An 18331-nucleotide genomic window follows, 5' to 3' on the forward strand; every position below is an offset into this window, starting at 1 on the left:
CTGGTGCGGGGCAGCCCGGCCAGATGTTGCCCAGCGGCGGGGGGGGGGTCTCGCTGCCCCTCTGCTGCCGGGGTCGGGGCAGGCGGGGAGCGCGGAGGGGAGCGCAAGGGCTGCCCGGAGCCGGGTGCGGGGGAAGGCGAGGAGGGGGCTCCCAGCGCCGCTGCGGCGCGGCCGGGCTGCGGGGGGGGGGTGTAGACACGGGTGTATATATGTGTGTGTGTGTGTGTCCTCTGCACGCACGTGTGCAAGTGGATGCGTATTGGTGTGTCCCTGTATCCGCGCATCTGCATGCTCATCTCGGGGAGGCGCTCCGCGGCTCCCCCGCCTGCGTGCGTGTGCGGGTGTGTGAAGAAATGCAGGCGTGTGAGCCCGTCTCTCCTCTCTTTGTCCACCCGGACGTGTCTACACACACAGGCGGGGGGGGTGTCGGCGGGCTGGCGCCGTCCCCCCTTCCCCCGAGTTATCCCAAAGTCGATGTGCAAACCTGCCCCTTCCCGCGAGCGCAGCCCTGGGAGCCACCCCAAGCCCAACTCAACAGTTCAGCCATCAGCCTGGCGGCGCATTGGACTGAATTAAGGTCGGGCTGTTAGTTTTACCTTTGAGTTTTTTGGCTGTTTTTCCTCTCTCTCTCTCTCTCTCTGTCTCTCTGTCTCTCTCGGTTGATGTCATTTGCTGCAGATGAAGTACAAGATTTGCAGGGGGAGGCGGAAAAATTGGCTTTAAAAATATCTGCCTTCGAGGGGCTTGAAAGCCGATCGTGCGCGATGCAGTCGCGGCTATTTCAGTTTGTGCAAATGCCTGTCTCGGAGCATGGGGACAAGCCGAAAGGTGTATACCCCACCTGGGCCAATACAGCGTTTAGCGCATGGCCGTGTATTTGCGGTTGCCTTCGCCTTCCGAGCCATCCTGACTTGTTCGGCCGGCTACAGATGTCGATCTGTGCCGTAATTGTTAACCAGTGTCATTTCCTCGGAAACAACTGCTTTGGGGAAGATAGGCACGAAGGTATTTTTATCCGTACTGAGGCTGTAATACTGAAAGCTTACTTTTACTTTGTGCCTTTCATCCTCCAGCATAGATCAGTAGTCATGCCTGTACACCCTTCTGATGGCACTGATTGGTGAGAGGTACATTAGACTGAATGTAACTTATCCTTTGATACGGCGTGTTTCCCCCACTTTCCTCCCCCCCACAAAAATACCAGTCTTGTGAATGGGTGGCCCACAAAGCCTTATTATTTCTGTGATGTACTTATTACAGCCATAAGGATAAAGACCAATTTAAAGTAGAAAAGCCATTTAAAGGACAGCAAGTATCTTTTTCCTTCCCTTCGTCAGTTAAAAATAATAAAAATGACAATCTTTCTCAAGTCCATTAAAAACAGGAATCTTGTGCCCGGAGCTGTTTTTATTGTTGTTGGCTTTGTGATGACTGTTTTAGTGACCTAGTTATATGCTTCTGCAAATAAAGTTTTTGAAGGTAAATGTTGATGCTCTCTATCAGGGTAGCACAATGCTGGCATTAAAAGAATGAATGTGTGGCAAAGTGCGGTTATAAAGTATCTATTTGGACTTAGCTTGTGCTTTAATACTTTGATAATATGTTGAAGCAAGCTGTGAAATTAAGCTTGACAGCCAAAGCAAAGAAACCTATGTTAGAAATAGTGGTATTGATCTGGACAGTGGTCTGCACTCTTTAACTAAAATTAAATATAGGATTGGGATAGGTGGGGGTGAGGTTCATGTATTGAAAGGAAGGTATCTACAAGTGTGTTTTCCCCCACAGAAAAATCCTGTCCAATTGAATAGAGTTGAAACGAATAGAGACCCACATAAATTACTCTAAAACTTAGGGGGGCTAATTCTAATGTTATATCCAGTGATGACAGAGGTAGTTCAAGAGTAAGACACTATTGGGCCAGATCTGCATAGTATGTAAATAAATAAAGGGTCATATCATCAACTGGTGCAAATGAATTCTGTAGAGCCACACTGATTTAGACTAGTGATGATCTGGCTCAAGTCTATGGACTTCATAAGATATGAGAGATTTTCTATAGATTTATTAAATCACCCTCTGGTGGGAATATCGTTCCCCCTTAAATTCTACTGGGGACTTCAGAAAAAATGGTATGGAATAATTACCATTTTCTATTAATTTCCTGTAAGAGCCAAAAATTCAATGCTTTATCAAATAAAATAACAATTTGTCTTAATTAACTATTTTTAAATAAAGCTCCCCACTAACGAGGGTCTCTGGGGGCTGTGCAGCAGTGCAGAGGAAGGACATAACACAACATAGGAGCATGTAGCATTGCTGCTTGCATATGACTACATATAATGAGAAGTGCAAGAAATTACACAAACTCTGGTGAAGAAATCCACATAGTATCAACTCGCTTCTCTTATTGGCAGTTGAAGTCCATTTATATAGGTTTCAGCCAGATGGTTGTCACTAAGCAATCCAGATGTGTTTGGAACCAATTGTTAAGAACGAGATTATCCTGCATTTTTTTACCCCTGTGTGGCATGTACATCTAGTAGGGGAACAGTCTCCACAGGGTCACCACTCCTCCTGTGCAGATCGAGGGAGAATGCACGGCCGTGGGAGGATAAATGGAAGAATTCTGCTTACATCTGTCCTACCAGTGCATCGCTCAGTGCATTTGATCTGGCACAGAGGAGAACATAGTCTCATTTTGGTATAGATCAAGAGCAAAATTGTTTCCCACTGGGACAAAACAGCAGCCAGAGACACTTTCTGGCTCTGAGTGTCTTTCCTGGGCCAGGCTTACTGGTTGTAGCCATGTTGGTCTAAGGACAAAGGCAGACAAGTTTCTCTGGGTAAATGTGGTGTATTTTGTTAGAACAACTAAATAGAAAAATTGTTCTTTCCAAGCTTTGGGGCACAAACACCCTTCTTCAGGCTCTCTATATGCCTAAAGAAGGGTGTTTGTGCTCAAACGCTTGCAAAGAACAATTTTTCTATTTAGCTGGTCTAATAAAAGATATCACATTTACCCAAAGAACCTTGTCTGCATATTTCCTGGGACAGCACAGTTACAAGCTATATTTTCAACAGCGCAAGTTGCAAAGTGGCAATTGAGCCTTAAATGGGTAGAAAGAAGTGATGCACAGGAGTGAAAGGACATTTGTAGAGTGTCTGTATGAGTATGTATATACATGAACACACCCCCACCCCAACACATTTGTGTTTAAAATCATGTGTTTTATTTTATTAGTCGAACAAAAATGACAGAAAATAGGACTGTCTTGCTGACATTGTGATGTCTAGGCTGGGAAGAATCTCGGTGCAAACATATGAGCTAATTCCACTGACACAGACAAAAAAGCAATTCATTGTCTACAGAAGTGTTTCAATTGCAGCTACCCAGGAGGGTAGACTATTTCTGCCTTTTCTGGTACGCTCAGAATCTAATGGGTACCATCAATGAAATTGTTGCCTTATTCATTTTACTACCAGGTTTTGCAATGTTTCATAAATACTACAAGGAATATCCTGTGTAGTGTTTAGCTGTGTGCTAACTCAGTAGACCAAATCTTCATGTAGTGTACATCAGCATAGTTCTCAAAGGGCAGTGAAGTCAATGAAGCTGCACTGATTTGCATCAAAGATCTGTCCCTTTATTTCTATTATTTTTATGTTGGTCCCTTCAAATCTAAAATGGTATGACTGAAACCATTCAAATGCCATCAGAGCTAAAAGGAACTGCACTGGAGCTACATGGATGTATAATAAATAGTCATACTACCTATCGAGAACCATATCATCAACTGCTGTATGTCAGAATAACCATGAAATCCAGTTGGGTCACCTAGATTTATGTAAGGGGAAGACTTAGCTCAAAATCTGTTTCATGAAACTAAAATGTCTTTTGCAGAGACATCATCTGCATTATGATGATGATTTTGTGTCATAAATGTACACAGTAGCAGCCAGTAAGTAATCTACTACAACATACCACTATCAGATATCTGTATTGAAGAATTTGCAAACTGCGAGCATAGGTCGTCCCAATGACTTTAGTGAGATTGTACACACCTGGTTAAAATTTGCCGTATGCTTAAGTAGCTGAATGATTGTTTATCATTAAAGACCTGATATTTGCCATTGATGTCCATGAGTGAACTGATGCAAAAATGTAGACACAGTGCAAAACAAGACAGGATATGCACTGAGTAGGGAGCAAGCCTCACAACGTTAACATTTTATAGATCAAGTGTTTCATGGCTGTTTCTAGGTGAGCACTGAGGGACCATAAAGTAGACTGATGAAAGAAGAAGACAATAGGAGACAAAGATATGGAATAACAGAGGGGCTAAGAAGGTAAAGTGAGAACAGTAAAATAAAGAAGGTTGAATATGACACAGTGGCAATGTCTACACATGCGATTAACTGTGGAGTAGACTGATGTGATTAACTGTGGAGTAAAGCATCACTGTCTACACATGTAACACTATTAGGCTGCAGTAAACTGATTAACATAGCCATGAGATAGTACTGTCCCTGACTGTACTATCTTATGGCAGGGTAATTAACTGTGATTAAAGGCACATGTAGACATTGACTGTGGGTATAAATTGCACCCAGCCAGCAGGGAGCCAGACTCCTGCCTGTTGCCTAGCCACCCACACTTGCAGTACCCTCATGCCCAAGCCAGCCCCTCCACCACCCGACGTCACCGCCTGGAACCTGGAGCTGACTCCCAGTGTCCCCGCCCCTGACATGAACTGCTACACCATGGCTCAAATTGCTGCTGTCCTGGGGACACATGTAGATGCAGAGCTTGGGAGTAGTATATTCCAGCTCAGACTGTTCTGGAGTTTATTGCTTCAAGTTCATTGCATGTATAGATACACCCAATAAGTGGAAGAGCAATGAGGCATTCAAGGATGGGTGACTTGGCCGGAATAGTGAAAAAGCAAGATGGTATTGGTAGCCACATTATGGTTTGAATGAAGTAGAGAAAGATAAACATGGAAAGATCATGGAGGAGGAGTCCTTGAGACCAGAGATGACAAAGATATGGACTAACCAGGATGCTAAAAATGCAGATATTTGATTTTATAGGTATTTTACAAACAGTACCTGCCAAATTTGGCCAGCAGGGAGGGAAAGTTCAAAGACAAGCTGATTCACTTGAAAGGATGGCCACCAAGTTTGGAAAAAGAGAGAGGTTTGCACCAGAACTTTTAGGGGTTCATTTTTGCCTATGTTTAAGGCCATAATGAGTTATAAAAGAGAAGATACCAGGAAGGCAGGTGGGGCTGTGACAATGCAAAAAATGTGGAAGAGGCAAGGATTTCTTAGGGTGATAGCTGTTATTAGACCAACTACAGCAAAAGCTGTGTTAACTGGCACTTTATTAGCCGGAAAACTATTAAACAGTATCCGAGGGATCCAGTAAAAGCGAAACCGGAAGTACCACTTCCAGGTTTCACCGCTGCCACGAGCAGAGTTCTTGCCACTTCTTCAGCCCACAGCCCAGGGCAAAGCAGCCTGTGTGGGGCAAAGCAGCCTGCGCAGGGCCCTCCTCCCTGTTCCCTGCCACACTGATGCTGGGGAGTGCACCAGCCGGGGCCCATTTGATTAACCGGAATATTTGATTAACCGGCATCCCCCATTCCTGAGGGATGCCAGATAACAGAACTTTTACTGTATGTAGTTGGGATAAAGTTAGACAAACTTTCAAATGCAAGATGTTCTTTGACCTGATAAAGAATGTCTTGCATTTGAAAGCTTGTCTAACTTTATCCCAACTACATAGTTGGTCCAATAACAGATACCACCCTAAGAGAAATCCTTGCCTCTAACATTTTCTGGACCATCATTGATACAACATCACTCTTACACTACAAAAACTTGGAAAATCTTTGGTGATCAAGAATATGTACAAAAAAATAGGGTAGTTGACATTGCTCAACCCATACGAGCAAGGAGCAGTCATGAACTAAGCCCCTATAAAAATTCAAGGGGTTCACCTAAGCCTCAGTGGCCCCTTTGGGCTAGCACGATTGGGTGACACCAGTTTCTGGCACCGGTCACACGTAAGTCGACTGAGGAATGGCTTTGTAGAATAACTATGGAATGAGGCTCAAACTCATGCCTCGAGGGCTACAACAAGAAGCTGCAAGGGGTTTGCAATTTCACCCCAGTCATGACGAGAGGGTAGAAGGAGAAAACCAGGTGATCATGGTTGGAACAGGAAAAATGGGAAGGCAAGGGAAGAAGTATGGTAGAGATCCCCGGGGAAACGTCAGAGAAGTGGTCAGAGGAGGACCAAGCAAGCACAATCACAAAATGGTACAAAATGATTACAACGAAACATGCAGACGTAGAACACTGAAATTACTTCTAGAATTAGCCACTTGGGGCATTTTTACACATGCTCCAGCAGCCATGGCAGGTGCTTTAATTAGCAAGCCATGCTACTTAAAAGCACCCGAGCGTCACATGTATCAGTGTCCCCCATGCTGAAAAATGGCAGCGGAGCACTTTGAACTAAAGCTCATCGAACAAGCTTTAGCTTAAAGTGCTCCACCATCATTTTTCACCACAGGGATGCTGATACACATGATGCCAGAGTCTGCCAGAGTGCATTTATTTCTTGATTAATCAAGTCTGCTCTGACACGCTGGGTTTCCAGCACGTCAGAGCCGGCTCCCTGAATGTGTATAGGAGCCCTTAGTCTCTAGCAGCTTGAGTTAAGAAAAGTGTTGGTAAAATGAACATACTGCAGGCTACGTAGTCAGGCCTTGAAGAGAAAGAGCTTAAAGAATGAACTTCATGGCAGACAGACTGGAGCTGCATGTTTTTAAAGACATCTATTCAAGGAAATCGGAAGCAAGGTCAAGGAGGAAAACAGGGTTAGTGTTTTAAAGTGGCAGGTGGGTTTTTCAGGCTAAGAGAAACCACAACTTTTTGTATGAAGTTAAAAGTGTATCTGAAGAAAAGGCAAAGGGACACAATGTTAAAATGAGCAAGTGAAAGATTGAGAAGGAAATGGAGCTGGTAAAAGACTAAAAACAGGAGGAAGAAAAGAAGGATGAAAATAGGAGAGAATGAAGAGAGGAAGAAGGGAAATAAAAGGAGCAGCTTTCCTTGGGGTGGGTGTAAATGGTGTTTCTTTTGACCCCGAGAAACTGCGCCACACATTGTACAAAGAAGAAGGAAGCAAGGTTTGGGTGGAGGTCATAAAGAAGAAATAAGAGGGAACCCAGATCTGAAAACTTTGGAGAAAAAAGGATAAATGCTCTTGCCAGGGCTGGCACTATGCTGATGCAAGAAAGAAAAAAACAAATGTATAAGAAATTCAGGCAGGTGAGTTAACATCATTAACTAGCCTAGAAACATAGCAGAGATTTTATAATGTCCTCCTTCCCCACTGGGAACATCAGTTGGCAGCATTTCACAACCAAATCAGAGGACCATTATGTTGCCTGAAGTGTTGCATTTGCAAAGATAAATGTGCATAATACTGATCTGACAACCTACACAATACGATCTCTGCAAACCATCCTCTCCTATGCAGTTGTGATGGCCTGTCCCCAGAATCATGTGGTGGTAGACCAATCCAAACATTACCCTGCAGTCCAAACAGGATGATTGTACTTACAATTTATGGGGTCTAAGTTCCAGCAATGCTGAGACTTTTCTTGGAAAAAGTGTGGCATAAAACCTTCTGAGATGTGTTATAAATGTATGGCTGCCTGGCTGCACTGTGCGCGGGGCTTTTTTTTACATATCTTTCAGCTGAATCAAAGATCTAGATGCCAAAGCTAGCACCTGGGGACATCACTGAACTGTAACAATCAAAGAAGAACTTTGTGCTCAAAAACCACTAAGTGTATTATACTGATCCATAGAGTACAGCAAGGTCCAGATTTTCAAACTAACTCAGATGTCTAAAAGGCCTTAGTTAAAAAACAAGCAAACAAGAAAAACTGGTCCAAATTCAAGATCTTACCAAAAAGACCAGACTTTTGCAGCTGAGTGCTAAGTTTATTTAAATATACCCCCAAATATTTTGACATCGGTGACAATTAAAATAATGATAACATTTTTCATTTTACTCACCGGTTACAAAACATTATTTTTAATAGGTCACAACACAATGGGAAGGGCTTATAAAACGTATCATATGTTACGGTACAAGACACCGTACAATATTGTATATTGTAGTCATGACCTCACTGTAGCCAAAGAAAGTTTTGCCCCTGTGAACTGTGCTGGGGATCAGTCCCTAGGTTAGGAGATTTGTGGTTACATACAGTTGTATATATTTGTATATGTCTGTACATTTGCACTGTTCTTTGGTTAGGCCCTTTGGATATATTCATTATATATTTTTATTAAGAATCACTGTAAATTGTAATCAGACTCTCCATATTCCTCAAGAAGGGTGTTTGTGCCTGAAAGCTTGCAAAAAAACATGTTTTCCGACTATTTAGCTGGTCTAATAAAATATATCACATTTACCTAAAGAACCTTGTCTGCCTTGTAATCATAAGGACATGTAAATGATCTAGAAATGATTAGAGCAGAAAGAATAAAGGGCATTTGATACTATTCTCCTTAAAAAGAAACCAATGTATAGCACAGGAATTAGTTAAGCACACACAGGTCATGTCTACACAAGACATTTACTGTGCAATGGACTAAGTAGCTGCACAGTAAACGCTGCACATCTACATTTGCACCCCAGTTAGGCTGGAGTAAACTAACTCCACAGCAGGATAGTACTTATAAATACAAGAAGTATCCTGCTGCAGAGCTTCTTACTTCACAGCAGCATACGCGTAGACACTTCCTGGGGCACAAGGGCAACTTCAGTGCTTGAGCTGCCTACTAGCTAGTCCTGCACTGAAGCACCCTCTTGCCCCAGGCGGCCTCTCCACAGCATGTTGAGCGGTTGGGAGCGGCCCTGGGCTGGCAGGCTGACCTCCCTGCCCCAAGATCCTCTGCCAGTTGGGCCTGCTCTAACTTGGCTCAATGTGCTGTGATCCCATGCACATGTGAAGACATGGTGCCCAAGAAAAATAAACTCCAAAGCAATAAGATCTGGAGATTATTCATGTGCATTAATTGGATGCGTAGATGCACCCACAGGTGTTTAGTAGTGTGTGTCTATCAGACAGTCAGAAACACACACACAGAGATCTTTGAAATATCAAGGGGCAACATTTAAGAATGTTTCCACTAGCCTTCTCGCATGGAGGGATTAGCTGAAACCTTTCTTCCAGCCTACTCATTTTTTCATACCAAGAGAAAACATCCTGTAGGAAGATATATAGGGCCCACTCTTACAACCCTAACTCAGTATGTTTACTCCTACTGACTGGAACTACTCTTATGGCAAAAGACTGTAAAAATGTGTCCCTCACGTTTAAAAACATATATAAATATTTTATCCTTAAAAATATTTAGCTTAATAAAATAGATTTTTTGAAATAGGTAAATTTAGCATCTTTGTTAAGAATATTAACATGAGATTTAGCCTAATGGGAATAAATTTGTCAAGATGCAGAGTTGGATTAATAACTAGTTTAAATTAAGCTGGCGGAGGGAAGGTTTAAGTTGGACATCAGGAGGCGCTACTTCACGGTCCGGGCAGCTAGAGTCTGGAACCAGCTTCCAAGTGAGGTGGTGCAGGCTCCCACCCTGGGGGTTTTTAAGAGGAGGTTGGATGACCACCTTACTGGGGTCGTTTGACCCCAGTACTCTTTCCTGCCGTGGCAGGGGGTCGGACTAGATGATCTGCTCAGGTCCCTTCCGACCCTAGAAACTATGAAACTATGAAACATAACTCTATAGCTTTCATGAAAACAGCATCAATTTACAGAACCTGAGAAGCTGGCCCATAAACTCCTGAATTTTTAATGGAGCCTACTAAAATGGGACCCCATCCAAAATCCATTGCAAACAATAGGAAATCACCTATCGGCTTCACTAGGATTAGGTTCCTGTTTCTATTGTAAAAAGCTCCACAACAGAACAAGCTCTCACTTTTAGCTACTAGGAGTTTCATTTTGTATTTAGCAAAATGCAATGCAATACAATTTCATATGTGGCTATTCTGTATACCACATTATTCATATACACAGAAATGAAGGGCTGTGTCTCCTCCCTCCTTGCTAATAGACATTACAGGAAAAAATAAAGGACATTTGTAGAAAGCTTACAAATGTCTATATTTTTCTGTATAAAATGTACTACTATGGGGTTCTTTCCAAGTCATATTGAGTGCATCTGCATGGTGACATAGCTCGTTGCTACAGCAGTGTAGCATCAGCGGGCACAAATGATGATGCCGATGCTACTGCGCAGTAACAATGAGCTACTGTGCATTAGCATGTTTCTATTGCGCAATAGCGTCATAAATGACCTGTACGGCACCAGGACGGTGCAGTAATGGCAGTTATTACACAGTCATTTAGTACTTCATCATTTAGATTAACAACTGTGCAGTCAGGTGCACTATGCAGTCGGGCATATGTGTAGACGCACCCACTGATCTGTATAATTAAGCCACATTTGTAAAAAATATGGACTATGTGCATTTTGCAATGCTCACACCTTGGTTTGTGCACTCTCACTAATTTGCAACACAGGAATTTACCAAAGCCCTTTGCTTGTCATTTGAGAGTGACAGGGACTAAATTTCCATTACTTTCTTGATGGGCCTGATCCCATATGATCCCATGTGTGCTCTCCTCCCATTCAAGTCAGGAAGAGTTATTGATGCTCATGTCTTTGTGAGGAGGAATTGAGCACCTTGCTGGAGTAATCCATGTTATTTGCCATGCTCCCAAAATGAAAGGGTTAGGAGAGTTCTTCATAAGAAAGGACCTTTAACATTAAAGTCAGCATCAGTCATTTTTTTGGAGCCATCCAATCAGTTTTTCCAATAAAGGACAGCTACTCTTGGTCCCTTGATAATAAAGGAGAGATTTACCTTCAAGATGAACACATCTGCTGTAGCTAACACGTAAGTTGTCAATCTCCGGATTCTTGTTACAGAACAAAAAACCAATTACAGTATTACCAAGGACAACATAGATCCCTTGTCCCTTTCCATCCACTTGCCTGTCAATTCTGCTGTCGATAAAGATATATTTACATGTGGCCAATCCTGTGATCAATTTTTTAAGATTCATTTATGAGTCAAAGGAGCAGAAGATCTAACGAGGCAGTTTCAGGAATACAAATAAGGTGAGATAACTGTGAGACAACAGTATTCTTGCTTCCCAAAACTGGCTGGAAATCTCCAGGAAGAGAACGGTGCAGCTTAAAGCAACCTTTTCTTTCTCACTCAGAAGTGAGCTCAAATTAATTGTGCGGTTTAGCTGAACTTTGCTTTCCTCAGTATCCTAGGAGAAAAGCTCTGACAGATTGGGAATTTTAGCTTGTTTGTAATGTAAACGCCACGATATCGGCGGCACTTTTTAATGCTCCAGAATCTGGGTGGGGAAAAAAAAGCCTTGATCCTTCAAGCAAACAAAGAGGAAAAAAAGTTAAAAAAATCATCATCTGTGAAAGGCTGAGAATGAGTATGCGGGGAAAGGTGTCTCTATTTTAATAGTTTCAAAGAGCTTTTTAAAAGATATTAGCAATGTCAGCAACTTCACTAGCGCTGAAACCCACTGAAAAGGGTTCCAAGTGTCTCTTCCATGTTTTTAACAATGTTTTCCAAATTTTCCAGTGATTATGTTAAATTTGCTGACTGACATCAGTTGCATTTCATTTTGCCAAGATTTTCCCGAGAAGCAAATACTTGGGGTGTGCTGTAGGTGTTCAATACCCTGCGAGTCAGACTAAGATACCTGTATTTATGACAGCACGACTGTCTAAAGCAGGTATAAAGGCTTCTGATTTCCTCCCAGGAACAAGATCAAGTTCTTAAGAGCTAGACTGTGAATTTTTACATCATGCTCCTGAGCAAAAGGTTGTGCATAAGCTGCACTTCTCAAGAATAGCATCAGGAGGTGTTGTGACTCCAAGACACCACCGTGAGTCATAATTCCTCTCCTGCTTCCTTCTTGCTCCCAGCAGGTATAACTACTTTCTATGTCTCTAATTGTCTCTGGCTCTCTGAAGGTAAGTAGGCTGGTAGAGCCTAGGATCTTCCCCTTTCCTTTCCCACCTCTTTGCCGACTCCAAGGAAGGAAGAAATAGTCTCTTCCACTCCTGAACACAAGGTTTAGGTAGCCAACATAGAAGATAATGGATATTCTTAGTCCCCACCACTTCAGAGGAAGGACGTACTAGACTTGATTGCTGTTGTTTCCATTAAGAAGAAGTGAGCAAAGCATTTCTTTGATGTTAGCTCACGTTTTCAAGGATTATTACGCTGGTTTTTGTCCCTGAACATGGTAGGAGTCAAACAGCAGGGCATGGCTTCTTGGAGGACGATCCCATTCCAGGGACCATTCTACACAAAGTGGCCTGTCTCTCTTTGCTTTCTCATAGGGCTGCATGTCTTGGTCTCTCCTGGCTCTCAGCTTGATTTTTCTGACTGCTCCTGGCCACTTCTGCCTGGGCACACAAACACTTCCACCAAGACAATGCTCAGCCCCTGCATTTGCATTCAAACCTGGGATGAACCCCCTTGGATCACATGCTACAACTCTTACTCCAGCTGGTCCTGTCACATTAGTCTGTGAATTGGGTGACGGCTGCTATTATTTCAGCTCTCATCTTAAGCAAAGGTGTGTATACCTCTTCCCTCAGTTAGCCGGAGTGGAAGGTGACTGTCAAGCTGACCAGCTTCAACAATTGCCCATTGATTAAAGACACTCCTTGGGAGCCACTACAGTCTCCAGCTTGACAATACCCATTCGCTCCAGGCCTCTGTCCTGTGGATCCTCCATAGGGGACAGCGACAGTAACCATGCGGCAGGGGGAGCTTTGCACCCTGTGTACCAGGAAGCCATCCATACCACCCCCAGGTGTGTCAGTGTGATCCAGAGTACGGGGGATGTCCTGAGGGCCAGAACACTGAATTACTGCTTACACAAAGCCGGTGGCCAGTCAGGGGAGAGTAGTAGTCCACAAGCTGGTCCAGTGCCTCTGGAGGAAGGTGGATAGCATTCCCCTGCCAGTCCCAAATACTTCATCCCCATTCAGCCCAGCTACCATAGTTTTTGCCAGGGATCAAGAATCTCCCCTTCACGTTTCAGGCACTTAGTACATCATGGCTCCTCTGGTGTTAATTCCTCTCCTGCTATTCGGAAATAAGCCTTTTGTTGATTTGCAAAGAGCGCATCCAAAGCATGCCCATAACCCTACCCTGCCACAGGTAAAGCAGGGGGAACACAGTGGCCAACATCCTGCTTCTGCAAAGGTTATTAAAATATGCTTGAGAGATCCAAGGAAGAGGGCTACACTCCCTACAACAGGGAAAGGCAAAAACTATCACCAGCCATACCAATCTGACCATGGGCTGAACCCCAATGTGGCAATTCTTCTTCTGACCTTGAGCAACATTGTCCAGCCAGGAATTTTTGGGTTTTAATCCCAGCAGGAGCATTGGGTGCAGCCAGCACACTTCTGAGGAAGCCAAAAAACAGCCAAAAAACCCCAAACCCAACTGACAGTATAGCAACGAGGGGGGGGAGGGAATCCTTTCCAGCCCCATGTAGCAATCAGCAAAGCACAGAAGCATGAAAAATACCTAGAACATAACATGGAGATAGTTACCCCATGATAATCCCTGACTAATCCTTATCCAACATCTTCTTGAACCCCTATAATGACAGAGGTTCCACAACTCCCCTAAGCAGCCTATTCCAGTGCCTCACCATTCGACTAGGGGAGAAGGTTTTGCTGATATCCAATCTAAACCTACTTTGCTGCAACTTCAAGCCATTGGTCTTCAATTTGTCTCTGGCTCCTGTCCCCATTAGGGTTGCAGAGAACAGCAATATTAAGAAAACAAAAGAAAATGATGAGAAATTTTATTTTTAGACCAAGAGATCCTTCACCAAATATTACAATAAAAAATGGATGTGAGCCGTGTTAAAACAGAAGCCCATTTGGAATATTGCTATCTGGGTAGCAATGCCTTTTGGGGAACTCAGGAGCTAAATCCTGCTTTTAAATGTCGATGTACAGATCCCCTTAAGTTTGATGATGCCTCTCCCATTAGAAGTTTCCTCTACTATAGAATAATTGACTAATTGACTAAACCCATGACTAAAACATATTATTGTTTTTTGGGTTGCATTTAGTCCAATCTATCCAGATGGGAAATATGGAAATGGAACATTTCTCACAAATATTTTTATTTGGACAAAAAGAGCCATTTTTCATTGACTAATATTTTGAACAAAAAGATTTGAACTGATTGTCTTGAAGAGAGTTGCAATGGGGGTGATGGGAAAGCTCTAGAGAAACATCAGGCGTCTTGGGAGGTGATTTCCACATAGTAGATGCTTGTGCTTAGAAGTGTTTGGGCCAATTCCCATGGAAGGTTTTGTAGATAAGCACCAAAGCCTTAAAATCTCCCTGGTCATCAGTGAAAAACCAGGGGAGAGATTGGATACTGAGGTACTGGACTCTTGGTGGCTTAAGAGATGGCTTCCACTTAATGAACCCATATCCGTAGGGTTTATTTCAGGGCACTTCTACAGTCCAGCACATCACAGATATTTGTCCTTTCTAGCATCACTAATATTCAAAACCCAGTTAGGAGCTAATCTAGTATTTTTCATTTTGATTATTTTACATGTTAATGCTGATCCCCTCCAAACTGTAACAGTATCACATGGATTTTAATAGCTTTAAAAAAATAACCATTTGGAATCAGCCATATTTATCTTTGGTGAGTAACTACTCCTTAAAGAAATGGATTGAGAGGGATTAAATGCAAGGCTAATCATCCATTAGGCAACCTAAAACCGATTAAATGTGTTAATCCATTTAATTTTTCATCTATTTGTTTCCATTGTTACCCTTGCTGGTATTCGTTTGCATATATTACTAACCTAAAGGTGTTGATTAATGAGAGGATTCACTTGCAATGCAAGGCTCATTCCTTACTCATGCACACCTCCCATGTTGGTACTGGTATAAGGACCACAAGAGCTCACTCTTATTCTCCCCTTTGTTCTCTTTCCTGAACACAGTATTAACCTAGCAATCTTTTCATATAAAATGAAAACTAATACACTCAGCATGTGTGTTGATACTAGATAGCTGCAGTCATGTTTAATGACTATAGCTTCATTTGCAATTTGTTTTCTGTGTATTGTTCTATGAGAAAAGGCCTAATCTACAATTGTTACCCAACTGAATAATCCTACCATTGGTAGCTATTGTTTTAGTTTATTATTTATTAATTGTACACTGCCAAGAAATGCACTAAGCTGGATGCTTTATAGGCGTGTAAAGGATTCCTACCCCAGGGAGTTTACAATATAAAACATAATATTGCCAGAACTTGTTACAAGGCATAGGCCTCAACTATGAGTCAACTTGAAGATCACTTGGGGGAGTAAATGTAAGGAAAGGGCACAGACTGTTGTCAGTGTGTATCAAAGCACAAGGAGCAAAAGCAGAGATGGCTAAGCTTCTCCGACTCCCCCTGCTACGCAGGTAAGCAAAGAGTAAGAGACAAAGAATAGGTGGGGGAAAGAAAAATGTCTTGTCCTTCAGAATGCATTGATTGTGTAAAGGCAGAGAGAAACTATGCCAGGAAGAGGGCTAAGAGAGCCTGCTTCCCCAGGGATCCTGTGTAACCTTGAATTCCAGTGCTGCTCTGTTCCCGGCACCCTTACTTGACACCCCTCACTCAGGACAGATTGCAAGGTGCTAACCTAATCCATAATACTTAAAACCACTAATCATCTTGTTGATTTCCTCTGGCTTCCATGTGATAAGGAATCCAAAAAGGACTGTTTGCAAGATCAGATATTATATGGACACAATATAAAGCTACAGTCAATCAAAAGGGGAAAGAGGGAGAAATATGGCAAGGGTTAAGCTACCCTTTTTGAATTCTATATGGCATTTTTACTGACTTCAAGACTCTCGTGTGTAATCTTTAAAGTGTATAAGGTTCTACAGTTATGTATTTTTTGGAATATTTGCATAAGGAGACGAATGCAGTGAATCTATTGATGTCGTCAATGCAGAACTACTGAAACTCTAATACCTTCTGCACTGCAGTGATGATTATGAAACTAGTATGTATTTTGTATTATTAACCCAAGGCATCAGCCATAAGAAACACTTGTAAAGTAGAAAGGCAAAAATATAAACTGCAGAAATATGTGCAAGGCAGATGCGATATGTTTTTGTCATACACAAATTGCTAATTCTGTTATCATCTAATGATTTGATCAAAATTATATTGTAACTGAAATCTGAAATTGCTAAGAGATTTCAGTTGTTAGAAATAGGATCCTGATGTTAATGTTAATTACTGTAGCAGTGTTAGAGTATATTTTAATAAAAGTGTGAGAAGATATTGAAATTCAAATAACTCCTTAGAGGTTTTACAACTTACATAATATGCAAAGGAATTCAGGATGAGAAGGTTTTAGAAATTAATAACTCTTTTTTTTTAAAGAGAGGTAAAGAACTGCGTGTTTTCTTCTAAAGGGACTTTATGTTTTATTGTCAGTTTGTGAAAATGTATTATTCAAAGGAGTGATAAAAAGAGGTTTAAGGTAAATCTCACACTTTTGTTTCTCCCCTGACATTTTTCTCACCATCTCAAACCCCTACATTTTTTTCTATTTAAGACCCATGTACAGTGACCCCTGAGAAGATAGAAATTGCCCTTTTATCCACCCCACATCATGTAAACAGTAGGAATATGTTGATCTGTGATGCAACATAAGTAGTTCAGGAAGGACCTAAACCCTAAATGCAAGACTCAATGCGATAAATCCTAAACTGATATAAGAACAGTTACAGGGGTGTGAGAGGCGAATCGGGTCTAAAATGTCAAGCCTTCAGAACAGTAGTAAAAAAGAGGCAGAGGATGTGGACACATTTATATTAGTATAATCTGTCCTTCCAAAAAGTAAATGAGAGGCAGACAATAACATAAAGCTCTACATCAGTGTAACTACCTGCTCCAGTTAGAGTTATCCTTTGGAAAGTCTGGAGTGCCAGACACTTAGACCACATTAAGGGCACTTAAAATGTGAACTTCTACTTAACTCATACTAAATGCTTTCTGAGGCCAGGTACAGACATTACACTTTTCCCAGTATAAGTGATCGGAAACCAGTCTATACCCATAACAGAACAGAAGTTCTGGTTTTAAAATGGCTGGACCCAGTCTAAGATTTAACGCCCACCCCACAGACTCACCAAAGGCAAATGTGCATTCTGTTTGCCACATAGTAGACGGTTGTGCTTAGAAGTGTTTGGGCCAATTCCCATGGCCACACCACTTACGGAAAACAGCATAGTTTAGATCAGTTCTGCCTTGGACCTTTTTAATGTCTGTACTTAGCCTGAGTATCTCAGAGGTATGCCACTTCAGGCAAGAGTTAACTCTGGGCCATGCTACCTAGCTTGTGTTAGAGTAACTTTAGTTTGCTCAAGGGAGATAAAACGAGTGATTTGCAGTGCTCCACCATCCCAGTTCCCACACCCAAACCAACCAACAGGGACAGAGCCTGGGTCTCTGGCTCCTACCCATGGCCCTGCTCACCAGCTTTCTAGTGGCAAGCCAGAGCTGTACAAGCAAGAAATGGTATCAAACTTTAATGTGCGATTGCTCACAGTATGTTCTAACTTTCACACTGCTTTACACTCCACAGATTTAGTATGGTTGAAGTGTAATGTGCAACTTCTTCCTAAGTTGATACATCATGGGTGTAATTCTGCTACCTTCATGCACTTAAAGGGCACTTACCCAGCCATTGAGCTAAATGACCTCAAGAGGTCATCTAGTCCAACCCCCTTCTTTGCTCAAAGCAGGGGGTTGGACTAAATGACCTCTGGAGGTCCCTTCCAACCCTAACTTTCTATGATTCAATGATTCATTAAGTGGCATTTTTGGTTACAGAATGTTATTCTATTCCCCCTGTACTGTGGATACGTAACTACGTACATGTATACTGCATGTGCTCAGTAGGCTATATGCTGGCTAGGCAGCTTCATGGCTATGTACACATATACCTGAGCATAAGTTTCCAAAAGCAAGAGGACCCTCCCACAATTTAGTCTTCATGGCTGAGTGGTCAGGGCACTTGTCCAGGAAGTGGGGAAACTCAGGTTCTAGCTCTCCCCACCAAGGTTTGATCCTATACTGCTCTGACTTCCTAACACAGTACCCTAGCTACTAGGCAGC

General features: G+C 42.4%; 1 protein-coding gene across 1 annotated transcript in view; it reads left to right on the forward strand.

The window, feature by feature from the left end:
- Nucleotides 1–439: 439 nt before the first annotated feature.
- The window catches only part of GRM3 (glutamate metabotropic receptor 3), a 190869-nt gene continuing 172977 nt past the window's right edge, over nt 440–18331 (forward strand). Inside the window, exon 1 of the mRNA XM_019509511.1 lies at nt 440–577. The gene's annotated coding sequence lies outside the window, so the exon portion shown is untranslated. The remainder of the gene's footprint in view (nt 578–18331) is intronic.

The sequence above is a fragment of the Gavialis gangeticus genome, unplaced genomic scaffold (assembly GCF_001723915.1).
Source record: "Gavialis gangeticus isolate Ggan-Ray unplaced genomic scaffold, GavGan_comp1, whole genome shotgun sequence".
NCBI lineage: Eukaryota > Metazoa > Chordata > Crocodylia > Gavialidae > Gavialis > Gavialis gangeticus.